Source organism: Coenobita brevimanus, chromosome 75 (genome assembly GCF_032717465.1).
Source record: "Coenobita brevimanus isolate Jiangsu-jjx chromosome 75, ASM3271746v2, whole genome shotgun sequence".
NCBI classification, from domain to species: domain Eukaryota; kingdom Metazoa; phylum Arthropoda; class Malacostraca; order Decapoda; family Coenobitidae; genus Coenobita; species Coenobita brevimanus.
In genome coordinates, this window is record NC_137028.1 from 13,153,806 (window position 1) to 13,171,660 (window position 17,855).

A 17,855-nucleotide genomic window follows, 5' to 3' on the forward strand; every position below is an offset into this window, starting at 1 on the left:
TGGTGGAGGTGACGGTAGTGGCGGTGGTGAGGGTAGTAATGGTGGTGATGGTGATGGTGGTGACAAAAATGATGATGTTCGTGTGGTCGTGCTGACGGTAATGCTGGTGGTGGTGGTGGTGTGGTGATGATAGTATGGTATGGTGGCGATAGTAGCTGTGGTGATGAGGTAATGGTTGTGGTGGTGGTTAGGTGGTCGCAGCAGTGGTGATAGTAGAGTGGTAGCAGCGGTGGTGATGGGAGCTGTGGTGATAATGTGGTGATGGTGATGGTGCTAGTAGGGTTGGTGGTTATGGTAGGATAATGCTGACGTTAGACAGGGTGGTGATGATACTGGTAGTGGCAGGGGTAGTAGTGGTGATGATCAGGGATGAGGTGGATGTGATGGTTACTGGGATGGTGGCGGTGAAAGTAGTGGTAGTGGTGGTAGTGGCAGGGGTGGTGATGGTGGCAGGAGAGTAACATTACGGGACCACGGGTGATGATAACATAAATGGTGCTGGTACAGTTAGCGTCGACACGGTTGGCAGGGGGTGGTGGTAACAAGATCCTCGTTGGCAGCACAGGTGAAAGCCAAAGGTACTCGTGTTGGCTGGATAATGTTGAGGAGAATGTAAGATAACGCCCCTGAAGATGGCAATAATTATGGTGACTGAAGAAAAAGAAGCACTTGTAACCTCTGATCAATGGTAAAATTCTCTACTTAGATATGCATAACAGCAACATGAGTGAAAGTATTCGTGGCATTCCTATCTTGGAGCAATAAGAGGAGTTTCATTTATCACCGCACCCAGGTAGCAGTAGTTGTGGTAGATAAGGCGGTGACGATTAGGAAAAGACACTACAACGGAAACAGACACACACACACACACACACACACACACAAATCGAAGGTATGAATCCCAAAAAATAATGAATGAGGTAATCTCTAGACGACAGATACAGTTTAGAAGTGAAGAAAAGAGAGAGAGAGAGAGAGAGAGAGAGAGAGAGAGAGAGAGAGAGAGAGAGAGAGAGAGAGAGAGAGAGAGAAACAAAAGGGTACGGAAAAGAATGCTGAAAAGGAAGAAAATTTGTAAAAATGAATGAAGAGGAAAGGTAGAAGTGGGAGGGGGATGGAGGGGAAAAGGAAGAAGATAATCGTGAAAGAAGGGAGGCGCTGTTTAAAGAAAGCAAAATAAAAGAGAAAAAAAGGGAAACGAATTGTGGGAAGGATAAAAGGATGGAAGTCAGTAGAAGGATGGCAGGAAGCAAAAGAAACAAAAGGATTAAAGGGAGGGAGGAAAGGATGGAAAAGAAGGAGAAAGTAACAAAGTAGACTGGAGAGAAGAGACAGGGAAATCATCATCATCATCATCATCATCTAATCCTGTGTTGCCCTATGAGAGTGTAGGAGCCCGGGGTTAGGCAAGTTGGTCCTGACATTTTAGTTGAGAGTGGCCAACCTCACTCATCCCTGAATAGAAATACGTGTACAATAAGCCCTAACCACCCCTTGGATATGGAAACCTGCACAGGCCTGATCCAACTGGAGTTCCTTTATTACCCACTGAACCACCAGACGCCATAATTTGGTTATATGGTTACCATCCAACGTAGTAGGTGGTTTCTTGGTGAACAGAAAACCATTTGGCTTTTCACTCAGTGTATAGTCACCCCATGGCAGAAGGAAGAGGAAAGAATGAAGGGGAAACAAAAGAAAAGGGAGTGTAGAGTCACCCGTAGGCATCAGGAAGAGCAAAGAATGAAGGAAAGAAAGACAGAAGAGGACGGAAGGAAAGAAGGAAAGAAGAGGGAAAAGGGCAGTCATCCGAAAGCAGCATTACATCGAGTGAGTGGATGGTGAGCGCCCCCACCTACCACTAGACAGGGAAATCAAAAGGACAAAAATCATGAGTGGACAGGAAGAGTGGGGAGGAAGATTAAGAACAGGATGAAAAGGGAAGAAGAGAGGGGAAGGAACGAAGCAGGGGTGGGAAGAGGAAAAGAGTAAAGGAGAGAAGGGGGAGGAGATGAGAGGAGAATGGAGGGGGAGATGAGAAGAGGGAGGAAGAGAAGGCAGAAAAAAAAGGAGAGAGAAGTGAAGATGAGTAATGAAGCAGACACAGAAAGAGAACAATAAAATAATATGGAACTGAATGGAGTAGTGATACTGAATAGGAATGTCATGAAGAACTAGGAAGCAAGAGAAGAAAGGGCATGAGTGAGGAGAGAAGGGATAAGAGAAGGAAGGAGAGCGAGGAAAAGAAGAAAGAGGAGAGAATGATAAAAAGGAGGAACAAAATAGAAACAAAAGGGGGTCGTAATTAAGGAAAACATAAAAAAATTAAATTGAATGGAGAGAGAAAAATGGAATACAGATGAAGGAAGGGAAAGAGGTGGGGAGGGAAGGGAAAGGAAGAGGAGGGGAGGGAAGGGAGGAGGGGAGGGAAGGGAGGAGGGGAGGGAAGGGAGAGAGGAGGGGAGGGGAGGGAAGAGGGGAGGGGAGGGGAGGGAAGAGGGGAGGGGAGGGGAGGGAAGAGGGGAGGGGAGGGGAGGGAAGAGGGACGGAGAGACAAGAGGGGGGAAAGGGGATAAGGGAAGAGAGAGGAGAGAAAAGACTCGGATATGAGAAAGGAAAATGTGTCGGTCAGAAATGAAGGGAGTTGGTGGTTAAAAAAAGAAAATAGCTAACGAATGGAAAGGAGCGGAGCCAAGAAGAACGGCATGAAGAGGAAGAGATGGAGAGACAAAGGGAGAAGGGGAGGCTGAGGTGGAGGGGAGGAAGGAGGGGTAGAGAGAGGAGAGGTGCGGAGGGGAGGGAGGAGGACTGGAGAGAGAGAATAAGGAAATAGGAGAGCTGGACAGACGAGAGGAAAGGGAAGGGGGAAGGCTGGAGAGAGGTGAAGAGAGAGAGAGATGAGAAGAATGTCAGTCAGAAATGAAGAAACACAGCTGGATTGAAACCAAAGAGGAGAGAGGAACAGAATGAAGTGTGAGGGATGCAGAGAGGCGGGGAGGAAAGAGAAGCTGATTGAGAGAGGAGGAGCGGGAATAGCAGAGGACTGAAGAAGGTGGAGGGGAGGGAGGAGGGATGGAAAGGAGAGGGGAAAGATTGGGAGGAGAACGATTGGAATGGGAGAAGATGCAGTTATGAATAAAGGGACAAAATTACTGAAGAATGCAAATATAGATTGAGTGGAAAGGGGTCGAGGGAGGACGAATGAAATGAAGAGGAGAGAGAGAAAGAGGAGGGTGAAAATACGTGAGAGAGAGAGAGAGAGAGAGAGAGAGAGAGAGAGAGAGAGAGAGAGGAAGTGGGGATGGAGAGAAGAGGAGAAGGATAGGGAGGTGGGATAGTAAGGGGAAAGAAGGAGAGTAGTAAGGTAAAACAAAAAAAAAGTAAAAAAAAATAAAGGACAAAGTTTTTAAATAAAGCAAAAAGGACCGACAAAGAAGAAGAATGGAATGAACAGGCAGGGACATAGGGGGGAGGGGAGGGGAGGGACGAGGGAAGGGGATGTAGACAGGGTAGAGAGAGGAGGAGGAGAGGGGATGGAGGAGGGATGAAGAGAGGAGAGGCGAGGAGAGGGTCGGGAGGGAGGTGCGAGATAAGATCAGACTGGGCGTGCTGGCTGGTGCTGCTGGTGGTGTGGTGGTGTGGTGGTGCTGGACCCCGACCTTGGCAGATACAAATGACCAGAGCAACACTTATGGACAACCCTGCAGAGCCACCACCGACGGTAATCACACCCTCTCGCGCACACGCACACACACACACACACACACACACACACACACACACACACACACACACACACACACACACACACACACACACATACACACACACACACACACCACTCAATTTCGCACACCTCTCTCGCACACACTCTTCCATCCACTATCTCATACGCAGCCTGGAAAATATCTTCGCACACACCGCTTACCGACACACACACACACACACACACACACACACACACACAAGTAAATGTAGCCACACTCTTTCTCACAATATCTTATACCTCGGTACTCTCAAAATTCCATCAGCATCACCCAGTGTCACGTACTTGTAGACACCGCCACACCTCACTCTACACATCTACACTTACACTTACACAATATTTCACACACCACTGCCTGTCATATTTCACCATTCACTCTCACACTTTATCTCTCTACTTATTTTGAAAATCCAGGTTTTATTTCACGCACAGCTCACTGTCACACACTGTCCTCTCACTCACTATCACACTACAACAATCATTGCCATATCTACAATCACTCCTTCAGCTAATCCTCATTTCTCACACTAATTCTCACACTTCATTACACTCTCACACTCAAAAAAAAAAAAAAAAATCAACCTCAATCATGACATTATTTTTCACACATCTGCACACACTAGGATGCTAATTAACTCCTAAACAGTCACTCCTGTACAGCATTACATACATCACCGTTTACCCTCACATTTAAAAAGCATTCCATTCACACACAAATATAACATGCCATTCATTCTCACATCACAGTTGCTCTCTCTCTCTCTCTTCAACATTAACCCTTCTGTATGCCTCAGCGATTAGCGTACATGTCATTCTGTTAGCATTATTACCAGATAATCTCTCAGGGATCATAATGTAGGTACCGTACTCTCTCTCTCTCTCTCTCTCTCTCTCTCAAACCATTACTCGCACGCCCCCGTAAGCCTTCTCATATACCTTGCTCACCACCTCGCGCATCTCAGTTTATTCTCCCCTCGCCCTCTAATAAACTCAGCTTCGTCCCTGGCCCCTGTGTTGACAATGTAGTCCGAAGGTCGTGGCATGAAAAGTGAGTGCACGAAGGGGGCGGCATCCTGGCACTGTTTTTTCCTTCACCTTTTAAAAATGTCTTCACCAATGTTTCTCTGTCTCACCGCTAAATGCGCTCCGTAATATGGCATGCAGGCTAATGACTACCACAACTTCCAGAAATGACCATCAAAAATTCGGATTTTGCAAACACCTTTGGCCGCCCTGTTTTAATTATACAGCCGCGAATTTCATCTGGGGTCGTATTTGTTCAAGAATTTAACCAGCTTAGCCATTAAAAAATGCGGTTAATTGTTATCGGAAGTCATTTTGATGTCTTTTCTTATATACTGACTTTGCTTTTGTTGTAAAGTACTGTAAACAGGTAGCTGTGTGAGTGGTGATGTATGCACGTGTATATACTGTACATATAATATTTTACATTACGAACGTTTAGGAGATTTTTTAGATATGACCCCTGCACTCTAACACCAGTGTTCTAATCACCAATCAACACCACATCCCTGTCACCAGTGTTATCTCTATCATTTACTATCACAATTATCAATATGACTACTATTATCCCCACCGCTAACAACCATAGTTATCCCTATCACTTATATCACCACCGTCAATAATGCTTTCACTCTTAGTAATATTGTCTATCACTAATATGGAAATGGCGGGGGACAGGGCGACTTGGAGGCGATTTGTTGGTGGCCACCCCAAACGGGATTGAGGCGTCTGGCAATAGATAGATAGATAGACAGACTAATATTATCCCTATCACTAATGTTATTCCTACAACACATTACTACCTTTATCCCTGTCAGTAATATTATCGCTATCAGTAATATTGCTGGTATCCCTGACAACTACCATTGTTCCTACCACTTTTTTCCATGATTCACCTTATCATTAATATTATTCCAATCACTGACTACCACAGTTATCTCAGTCATTAACCACTAATAATCATTTACTCGATTGACTCGTTTTCTAATTTTAATGATTTCAACTTACCCAGCTCTCTTACTCTTAATTTAACCCCATAAAACAATAACATCTTTATCTTTCTTTACTCTTGAATCCACCAGGCTATCCAATTCAGCTTTTAAGATATATCGTAGTTAACAATTATATTTGTTCTTTATCAGTCACAGTTGTATGATCACTGCTTTTTGTACTTATATTTATTCTCTCCACCTGCTGACGATTATATTCATCTAAAAAACAGACTGATCGATAGACAGGCACGCAGACAGGTAAGCAGAAAAATAGATAGATAGATATAGAGAGAGAGGGGAAGAGAGAGATCGCAGTGAAGGGGTTAACAGCACATCAACACAACCGGCTCTGAGTTTCTAATATTAGCAAAGCCACAAAAAAGGTGTCGTCTAAAATGGACTCCACAACATCGGACTTGGGCTCCTGACGTTTGACTGAGTGTGCCTTGAAGTCCTCCCTTTGAATTCGCAAGATACTGTGATGTTTTAGCTTCATTCTGAGCACTATATGATGCACTCCAAAACACAAGCTATTTTCCACTGTATATTGATCTGGCAGAAATAAGTAAGATGATGGAACAGAGAAAAAGGTGCAGAATGTGACTGGTAAGACGGACATGGAAAGGAAAAAAAATGCAGAAAAAAGGACAAGGAGATAAAAGGCTTGGCAAGACGGCAAATGCAGTAAAAAAAAAAAAAAAATGACAAAGTAACTAGGAGCAAAAACAGTGACAGGGATAATGTATGAAAAATTATAAGGAATTCGGCGAAGAAAGTAACACGAGGTAGATGACTAATAAGCAGAGGAATAAGCAAAAACCGACGAAGAGATGCATGACAAAAGAAGATAGATGGCAGACACAGTGACAAAGCTAATACAGGAAAAAATAAATAGGGTCAGGCGGTAAAAAATAAGACACAAACGAAGCATGGACAAATAAAACGAAAAAGTAAAAAAAATAAATAAATAAATGAACGGAGAAAACACAAACGCGATCAGGCGGTAAAGGAGAGGGTCGAGGTGGGTGAAGGAAGCAGACAAAAGAAACGAAGTGAAGGACATGAGAAGCAAGGAGAGCGGAGGAGGTGTGGGAGGAAAAAAAAAAGTGTAAGAGGGAGTGGGGCGAGAGAGAAGGTGTGAAATAGACAGGGGAAAGGTGCGAAAGAGAGAAGAAATGATGTTAAAGAAAGAGAGGAGGTCTGAAAGAGAGAGGGGAGGGAAGTGCAAAAGAGATGAGAGAGGGAGATATGAAAGAGAGAGGAGATGAGGAGGGGTTAGAGATAGTGGAGAGAAGTGGTCTGGTAGGAAGGGGAGAGAGAGGAGGAGGAGGTGTGACAGGGTGACGAGAGCGAGGTGCTGCCGGAGGTGGTGAAAAGGGAAGCAGGTGTAGAAGAGAAAGGAGAGAGGGACAAATGTGGAGAAGGAGAGAGAAATAGGAGAGAAAGACAGGCAAGGGAGGAGACACGGGGAGAAAGAAGCAGGAGAGGAAGAGGATGGAAGAGAAAGGAAGGAGAAGAATCAGGCAGGAGAAGAAGAGGTGTGGCAATAAGAAGGGAGGAAGAGGTGTGGAAGTGAAAGGAGTGAAGACAAAATTATGAAAGAGGAGAGGTGTTTGAGAGGGAAAAGAGAGAGGGAGAGGGTGCACGAGAGAGGAAAGGAAAAGGAGTGTAAGTGCGAGGAGAGCGAGGAGGAAGAGCAGGAGGTGTAGTAGGGAATTAGAGAAGAATGATTGTGTGTGGGAAAGAGGAAGAGGAAGAGGCGTGGAAGGGAGAGGAGAGATATGAGCTGTAAAAGAGCGAGAGAAGATGATGAATGAGGTATCAGTGACAGAGAGAGAGAGAGAGAGAGAGAGAGAGAGAGAGAGAGGGGGGGAGGGAAACGAGGAAGATGACGATTGATGAGGGGAGAAAAAAAAAGAAGAGAAATGTAACAGAAGAAAGAGATGGAGGAGTGAGGGAAAAACGAGGGAGAAGGAACAGAGGAGGAAAAGGATGTAGAATGGAGAGGACAGGGAGCAGGAGATGTGGGAGGAAGCCTGACAAATAAAAAGAAGTGTGGGAAGAATAATAAGATAAGAGATGAGGCACCGATGGGCAGGAGAGACGAGAGAAATAAGAGAAACCGAAGAAGGACTGAACAAAAGGAGACAGGAGAGGAAGAAGAGCTATGAGATGGAATGAAAAGAGAAAAGGAAGTATGGAAGGAAATGCAGTAAAAGAGAGACAAGATAGACTAAAGTATGATATATGAAAGGGATAGGAGAGGAGTGTGAGAGGGAGAAAAGAGTAGGAAATGCGAGAGGGAGAAGAGAGAAGAGGGAAGGAAGCGGGAAATGGATAGGAGAGAGAAGATGGAAGTGTGAGACAGAGAGGTGAGAAAAAATGCGGTAAGGCTAGAGATGAGTGAGGATGGAAGCCGAGGCCGGGTCTGCGCAAGGGCTCGAACGCTGTGTTGTGTGAAGGCATGTAGGCAGGTCCACACGAGCCAATAGGTAGCAACAAATCGTGACGCAACTGACCCCTTACCCCACACCCCCAACACACGCACCCACGTAAACACACGCACGCAACTATACCGAACAACACCCTCTTCTTTCCTAGCTCTAGTAGCCTTACTTTGTTTTTATGATTTTCCTTCTGACACGCTTACATTTTTGTACATCTTTTCCCTACCACACGCCCTCACCACACGCACCCACATAAACACATAAACGAAACTTTACCAAACACCATTTTTTTCTTTTCCTCTTTCTAGCTGTCTTGTTTATAGCCCTGTTCCTTCCTGCTTCTCTATACTCGTCTTTTTCTTTCCACAACCGTTCACACTCATGCAAACAGGGTACTTTTCTGCACCTCATCCTTGCATTTCCCCAGCTTTTGTCGTCTTACGGTTCCTAGTTTTCGCTTCAATTCTTTTCATTTTCTTCCTTATCATTTTTCTCTCACTCTTTCCTCACTCATCCCTGTACACCTGACACACAATTAAAATACATAGGAATGCTACTGAATCTCAACTTTCCTTTCTTTCCTTCTGGCAGTCTCTTTTTCTCATTTTCCCTCCTACTCTTCTCTGTTTTATTTACTTTTCCTTCTACTTCTCACCTCCCGTATACGCAGGTTAACACATAATAGGAGCTTGACTGAACATCATCTTTGCTTCCCTCCTTTCAATTGCCTTACTCTTCATGAGCTTCCTACTTACATTTTTCCCTTTCTTTTCCATGTCTACGTATAAATTCTCTCCCATTTTCACCCACTCCTCTCTACCCCTCACACACAAATAAATAAAGATGCACTGAACTTTACTGAACCTCGTCTTTTTTTTCCTTTACCTTATTTGTCTTGCTTTTCTTGATGCTCCTCGTTTTTTCTCCCTCTCCTTATACTCCACTCCCAAAAACTAACTATTTTTCCCTGTCCTTCCTCTTCACAATTTCCTTTCGTATTCTAGTCCACGAAACTTACTGCACCTCATCTTCTCTCTCTCTCCTCCAATGACCTTATTTTTTGTTGGGTATATCATTTTTCCTCATTTCTCCACTCTTTCTTACTCTTTTTTCCTTTTTTAATAGTTTTCCTCCATGTCGTCCATTTACTTCCATTTATTCCTTGTACAGCAGCTACACTTATCCTCTGCCTTCTCCTCTTCCTGTTCTTCTGGTCATTCCTAAATTTCCACTTAATCCCTCATACCTCCTCTTCTTCGCTCCACTTCCACTTCTCCCTCTACCTCAGTATATTTTCATCTACCCCCACTTCTTTCCTTGCCTCCCACTTATTCCTATACTTAAACCTCTGTATCTCTACTGTCCCTGTACCTTCACTTATTCCCTCTACCTCCACTCCCTCCCTCTCTACTTCCACCTCTTCCTTGTCCCTCCACTACCTCCATCTGTTTCCACCACTTCCCTCTACATCCATTTTTTCCATCTAAATCCGCTTCTTCTCTCTGCTACTACTTACTCCCTTGACTTCTCTATATTTCTGGTGCCTTCACTTACTCCTCCCGCCTCCATTACATCTCTCTACTCTATTGTATGCTCACCCACGCCTTCCCACTATCCCTCACGCAGGTAAACACGGGATAGGGAACACTTTTTTGCACTTCATCCTCGTTCTTCATTTTATGGCCTTCCTTTTCCTCAAATTTCCATCCACTCCATCCTCCCCTCATCTTTTCCTTTTTCCTACATCTCATCCTTTCTTTCCCTCCCTTCACTGGCCTTTCTTCTCCCCAATTTTCCCGCCCACAATTATTCATTTTCCCCTCTCTTTTCCTACCCATTTTCCATTCTCCTTCACCTCTTCGCTCTGCCTCTCACACGCAGGTAAACACAAAACAGGTTATACTTTACTACACCTCGTCCTTCCTTTCCCTCACTTTATTGGTTTTACTTTTCCTTCTTTTCCTTCTTACTCATTTCGACTCCCTTTTACTACTTCCACGTCCTGTTTTTCCAGTTTTATTGTCTTGTTTACTTATTCAAGTTTTTGCCTCGCTGCTCGACTATGCTTCTTATCATACTCATATTTAGAGAGAGAGAGAGAGAGAGAGAGAGAGAGAGAGAGAGAGAGAGAGAGAGAGAGAGAGAGAGAGAGAGAGAGAGAGAGAGAGAGAGAGAGAGAGAGAGAGAGAGAACAGACAGACAGGGCAGACAGGGGCAACTTGCTGTCTAAGCCATGGCGACTCAGACATCACCTCGACACTCACCGCATAAACACTTGACTTTATTGCCTCTTACCCTCCTTTCCTCACCCTCATCCTTGCTCTTACTCTATTCCTTTTCCTCGTACCTCTTTCCATTCTCTCTCATATCTTTATTTTCCCTCTGTTCTAAGTTCCGTTCCATCCCTATTACCGTCCTTACATTTTTCCCATATCCTTGCTTTCCCCACCCATTTTTTTCTGCCAGCACTTTTACCGTCCTTACTTTATCTTCCACACCCTTGTTGTTTCTGTATTCCCATTTTGTTTCCATTTACTCCATTCCCTATTCACGCTTATATTTGCTCTTCCTAGACCTCTTCTCTCCATTCTGCGCCCCAGCTTTGTTGTTCCTCACCCTGTCTATAGCCAGACGCCTTAATTCCGGAGGAGGTGGCCACAAGCAAATCGCCTCCACATCATCCTGTCTCCCGCCATCAGGCTGCCATCCCTCCAACTCACATCACTCGCATTCATTAACTTCTCCATTCACTCCCTCTTTCTCGGTCTCCCTCTTCCCTCTCTCTCTCTCCACCTCATTCACATACACTCTCCTAGTGAACTTTCAATTTTTCATTCGCTCCACATGACCAAACCATCTCAAAGTGATCTAACACCAGTCAATTTACATCAGCACTACCGAACATTCTCACTTGTCTGTTTTCCTCCCTATGCAACTCCGCACGTCCCTAACACATAACTATAATATTTCCAGCACTCTAGCCCTTGATATATCTTTGCGGCAAGGTTCAAGCTCCACCTTAATACGTTCGTGTGGGGATCACAATACTGTCTTGTAACGACTTCTTTTCGTCAGTGCACACCTCCCTATTACATACTCAATATTTACTACTATTGTCTTTAGTTAACTTTTTATCTTCAGTCTTTCCACGTGTCATTCAAAATCTCCTTTGCAGCCTTTTATAGAAGCAAATGGCAAGGAGAGAAAAGGTGATGTTGGAGACAGGAGAGGCGGGATGATGGGAGGGAAAGATTAAAGTGTGATAGAGAGAGAGAGAGAGAGAGAGAGAGAGAGAGAGAGAGAGAGAGAGAGAGAGAGAGAAATGAGGTGTCAGGAAGAAGTGATGGAGGGAGTAGCGAGGAGAGATCATTGGCTGTTCACACTTATACGGACCGAGTTAGGTTTGTGATTCCATTCCGTTTCCTACTCTCCCTGACTCCTGTTCCTTCTCTCCTTGTCTTTCTTCTCCTGATTTTACTGTCAACGAAATGCCTCCTCAGCGTCACACACCCTTAAAGCACTACCGATAGAACGCATGATCCTTTTTCGCCTCCACATATATCCTAGACTTTTCTTTCCCTCTCGATATAGCCACTTACCACTCCACAAATCTATATTATTATTATTATTAGCTTATCTGTTTCTGCCTTTACTCTTCATTCGCTTGCTCTTCCTTCTCAGTTATTCTTTACTTCCCAGTCTATTATACGCTCTCAGCTACCATCAGTCCTGTTCTCTACCTTTTTCTCTTCTCTGTTCACTTACCCATCAGTTTCATTCCTTTTTCCTTACTGTCTAGACCTCCTTCTATCACCTCACATCTTGCATCCTAGCCATTTTCCTGCCGTTCACTCTTCCACAAGAAAACTAGAATTGATATGATTTTAGTTTTTCTCCTTTGCAGATCGTGGAGGTGGAACTGCATCCCATTAGATCCATATAGTAAATAACAGTTTTTTTTAAGCTGCAGATAGTGAGAGTACACTACGTTTGCCAATCATCATTTTTTTTTAAATGCATTTCTTCTCCTTTGCGCAGCAGCTCTACACACTTTTATCAGCTGGTTATAGCTCAGAGGAAAAGTTACCATCATCATAATCTAACATTAAACAAAAAGCCTCCTCTACAACAACAGGTCTGTCACTGCTTGTTTTCTTCTTCTTCTTCTCCTCTCTCTCTCTCTCTCTCTCTCTCTCTCATTTCACGTCTTGTCATCCTTTTTGTCTCTCACTTCATTCATCGTTTTCCAAGTTCTTCTTCTCCATATCTCTTTCTTATCACCAATCATTTTTAGTTCTTTCTACATCCTTTCACCCCGATTTCTCTCCATTTGTCCTTCTGCTTTCCCTCCACCTCTCCTCATTTCTCCTCTGTCATTCTTTTCTCTTCGCATTCCTAGCCTCTGCCTATCTCTCTCCCCTATCATCTCATCTCTCATTTATCTCTCCACTCCTCATCTCCACCATCTCTCTCTCCTCCCTCTCGGCCGTGATGAGCAGCTGCGGCAGGTGTGAGAGACCTACCTGTGTGATGGGGGTGCTGGGTTGGGGCACCATCATCATCACACAACCACCACCATCACCACCATTATCATCATGCTGCCACCACCATCATCACCACCACTATCATCACACCACCACCACCATCACCACCACAACTATCATCACACCACCACCACCACTATCGTCACACCACCATCATCATCACCGTTACCATCATCACTACCATCATCACCATCACCGTCATTCCTATCACCACCATCATTACCATCACCACTATCTTTACTATCACCACAACCACCTATACCTCCACCACCACCACCACCACTACTACCACCAACACTATCACCACCACCGCCACCTCCACCATCATCACCATCACCACGCCACCACCACCACCACTATAATTATTAGCATCATTGTCACAACTACAGCTAATACCATCATCAGTACCACAGTGATGACCACCATTACCATTCACACCACCACCATCACCACTGCTGCAATAATCACCACCCCTTACCACAACACCAGCTACCACAATCAGCATCACCACCACCGCTTCCACCATGCTCACCACCAGCATCACCACTGCCACCACCACCACCACCACCACCACGTCAATAACACAAAACAGTCAGTACCACTCACACAAGCCTCTCCCACACTTTCCTCCCGACCTTGCCTCACCTTTTGTAAATTCTTTTTTTTAATTCAAATTCAACTGTGCTTAATTGTCTCTCTTTTCTATAGACGGATTGTTGGGTTATTTTTACCTACTTTTGCTCTTCTTTGTTACACTAACGTCGCCCAGTACCCTCAACCATTTCCCCAAATTGCCTTCCCTTTTGCAATTTTACTTCTTGTAGTTTGTGCTCAGGTAGATTTACATTTTCCACGTACCCTTTCTGTGACGTTTTTCATTCCGTCATTTACAACACCAGCCTCACTCAGAAACAACATTCATCTCTCCACCATGCCTTACATTTTATCTCTGCTGCTTTATTGTACTTACCGCTATTTTTTCCCCCAGATACTATTCTTGTGACGTACTAGCTAAGTTTTTTTTTTTTTTTTTTTTAATCACCTACTACATCAGTCTCCTCCAAACCCTCTCCCCCTTCGTGTCTTATCTTACCTAGTCCTTCTGCCTACTAGTCTCATTGGTCTAAAAGAATAAGAATAAAAGAATAATCGCAATCAATCAAGTAAAGTTCAGTACAGATATAATGATGTTTTCTCTCCTTGCTACGCTTCGAACTTAAGGCTTTTTTTTTTCTCTATGTTTTCCTATGCTTGGTATTATCGTTTAGCTTGACTGTTCTCTGTTTTTTTAGTTTGGCTGCTCTCTGCTTAGTTTGGTTTGGCTGCTCTCTGCATATTTAGTTTGGCTGCTCTCTGCTTATTTAGTTTGGCTGCTCTCTGCTTATTTCAGTTTGGCTGCTCTCTGCTTATTTAGTTTGGGTGTTCTCTGCTTATTTTAGTCTGGCTGCTGTCTGCTTATTTTAGTTTGGCTGCCTTCTGCTTATTTTTAATTTTTTTATCCCTAGATTCTTGCAAATTAGAGTAGCTTGTTTGTTTGTTTTTTCCCTTGGCCCATTGACCATTTCATTTTGCTTGCACACTGCAGAACAAACCATATATTTAACCCACCCCATCCTGTCCCAACTCTTCTTTTCCCTTCATCATCATGCACTCCTCTTATTGCCCCTTCCCTCTATTCTACCATCTCTTTGTCTTCTCTGCAGCTTCAGTTTTGTTCAAACACTCTGTTCCTGCATTTATACACAATGAATTGGCAAAATGTTGATACCAGGTAGCTCCCCCGGCATTATCTTTTCCTTTTGAAGCACTGATAATGAAAAAAAAAATGTTCTGTGAAGTGATGTACGATAAAACAAAATATGATGAAGGAAGAACTTTTTGTGAGAGATAATGAATACGACAAATGTGAATTTAAAAGAGAAAATGCCCTCCAGCCTCTGACAATGCACATCTTGACCTCAGTTCAACATAAATTCCATAGACAAAATGACAACCAGATAAAAAAACAGAAAGGTTAGTTATTAGGCAGTAGTTAACCCCATTCAAAGACGAAAATCAATTTCATATTAGCTATGTTCAAATAAGCGTAATCAGTTCAGAGAGAGAGAAATAGGTTGTGAAGAGATGAATGGAGCTTATTTCTAACCCTGTCACTACAAATGGTCTTTCCAAAACTAAAAATAGCATGAATGTAACGAATTAAAACTAGAGGGACACTCAGTGAAGCGCATCTCTCCAACAAGGGCAACGTAATTTCCAAACCATTCTTCATAATGGATTAGGTTTTCTTATCACTGATTAGGGTTTCGCAAAAAACAGTTTTCCGGATCCAGAATCTGTAATACGAACTGGATCGGTCCCAAAAGTTAATCAACTGTTCCCTTGGATATGGGCTATCTACACACCAAATTTGGTCAAAGTCTTTCCGTTAGTTTTTGAGTTATCCTGCAAACAAACAAACAAATTAACAAACATCGGTCCCAAAAGTTAGTCGATCGTTCCCTGCGACTAGGGCTATTTACCCACCAAGCCTGGTCCAAATGTATCTTAGTTTTTGAGTAATTCTGCTAACGGGAAAACTAACAAACAAACAAGCGTAAAAACATACTCTCCTTGTTGGAGAGAATTACACCTTATCGTATTTAAGAGGTGAAACGAATGAACAGAGATATTTTCTTTCAGGTGAACCAGGCACTTTCATAACGTTAGGCGATGATGGAGTCGGTGTACAGCCTGACTCTCCTCTGCAATGGGCCGAGACTCACAATAATAACTTGCGATGATTTTCCACTCGTAACTAAGATTTTTTCTTACAAGGAGAATAAGAGACATGGGATGATTCCTCATTCTCCATTCCTTGGCTTTCATACAAATACAAGACTTAAGTATGATAGGGCTTTTACGGATATTTTGGCCCTTCCTCCCACCACCTCTGCCTGGCCCCCAACTCCACATGGGCAGCCTTTGATAATTTTAATCCATGGTGAGGAAAACAAGCAAATAGAGTACAATGCTTTACTTGTTGCCAGGCTGCTGATAGAATCAATATATTCTAATCTCTCTCTCTCTCTCTCTCTCTCTCACACACACACACAATAAATAAATAAATATATGTGGAGAGAGAGAGAGAGAGAGAGAGAGAGAGAGAGAGAGAGAGAGAGAGAGAGAACTCAGACATGAACATTAAGAATTAATATTAGGACAGACACGAAATGATAGCATCAAAATGCACAGAGAACACTGCATTTGATTCAGACAGAAAGTACTGTAGTAATGTATAGAAAATATTATATTTCAAGACGACACAAATTCTGTAAGTAGTCAGGGATGGCAAGCACGGTTTTCAGCACGAACTAATAGAAATTAATATGGTTATGCATATCAAGGATCATATAATGTACCTAGCGTCAGATGAAAAAACAAAGAATATGGAGTATTTACTGTGGTGTACGTAATGAAGATGGTGTTTAGCCAGAAAGTGAAGAATTATACGTGAAGCAGTGTTCATAAGAAGTGTACGTGAAGCTGTGTACATTACACACAGAGACATGCTGAGTTGAGAGATAATTGGAGGGAAGGAGGGTACAGGATAAATGTTTCAAAATTCCCTCTCTCTCTCTGCCGGATCCTCGTCGTTTTAGGAGACTTTGTAGCACCCTTTCTTTAGTGATTTATTTGCATATTATAGCTTATTGTTCTCTTTGTATTTTGTTTATGTCATTTTTATACCCTACACACACTGCATGAATTAACATACAAAAATATATCTACGAGAACCAGACAAAGAAATAATATGATACTGAACAGGTGTTCCAGGGAGCCTCCTTGGCCCACGAGAACAAGGTTGTCAGTCTCCACCTCATGATCCCTTGGGATGTACGCTGATATGGTACAATAATGTCATTTTTTTTTTTTTTTTTGCTATTTTGGTAAGTCATTAATAAATTAAGAATTAAATAGCATTCATTAGATTATTCAGTATAGTGTGCGTAATAAATCAGGAAGGAAGATGTATTAGACATCTTCCTAAACATACTGAGTCCATTTTCTGCATTTTATTCTTTCCTGACGCTTTCACTCAGCTTAGGATAGATTTTATTTTTAAATGGAGGTAATGGGTACAGTCCTAATGAACCCTACAGTACAAATTACCTTTCGTTAATTAAATAATAATCGTTTGGTGGTACGAAGATTAAAAACTAAGAAGGACGTCACATGGATTCACGGGGTTAACTGGCGAGAATACTGCCCCTTGTCTACCACTGCCCCGTTGAGTCGTGGCACATGTAGCATTGATATCACTGCTTTATATACAATTGCTTCACCACACCAGATTCCAATCAGTCTTGAGCACTGATTGAGATATGCACCGTCCTTGGCCTACTTGTTCCGTCTTCGTCTCTTATCTCTCGTTTTCCTCCTTTTCCATCTTTCCTTTTCCTCATTCTTTTTCTCCCATTCGTCTAGACTACTTGTACCGTCTTCTTCACCTCTTATCTCTTCTTTCCTCTTTTCCTATCTCCCATTCTTCTATCTTTAACCTTACATATCTCATTTACTCCCTTTTTCCTCTTTTCTTACTCTCTTATTTTTCCTTCTCTCTGCCTCTTCTCTTGCCGTATCTCTTGTTCTCTTTCCTTATCTCTCCTCCTTTGATTTTCCTTTTTGATTATATCGCTTCTTTATTCATTACTCTTAGCATTTCTTCTCCTCTGCTCACCCCAACTTATCCCTCCTTCTTCCTCTCAGTTCGTCTCTCTCTTCTCCATCTGTTCTCTCATTTTTTTTTTTTTCCATCTGTTTTTTTCTCCTTCTCCCCTTTCATCATCTCTTATCTCTCCATCTTCACTGCTGTTATCTCTCTTCTTTACTTGTCCCTCCTACTTTGTCTTCCCATTGCCTAATGCGTCCTCCTCCTCTTGTATTTCTCCATCTCCTCTCAGCTTATCTCACTTTTCTTTAAATCTTTGCCTCTCTCTCCTTTTCCTATCTTCCTCTTTACTTACTTACTTACTTCTTTCTCTCTTCTTTTAACATATCTCTTCTCCTCCTCTTATCCTCCTCCTTCCTCATCCCTCCTCCT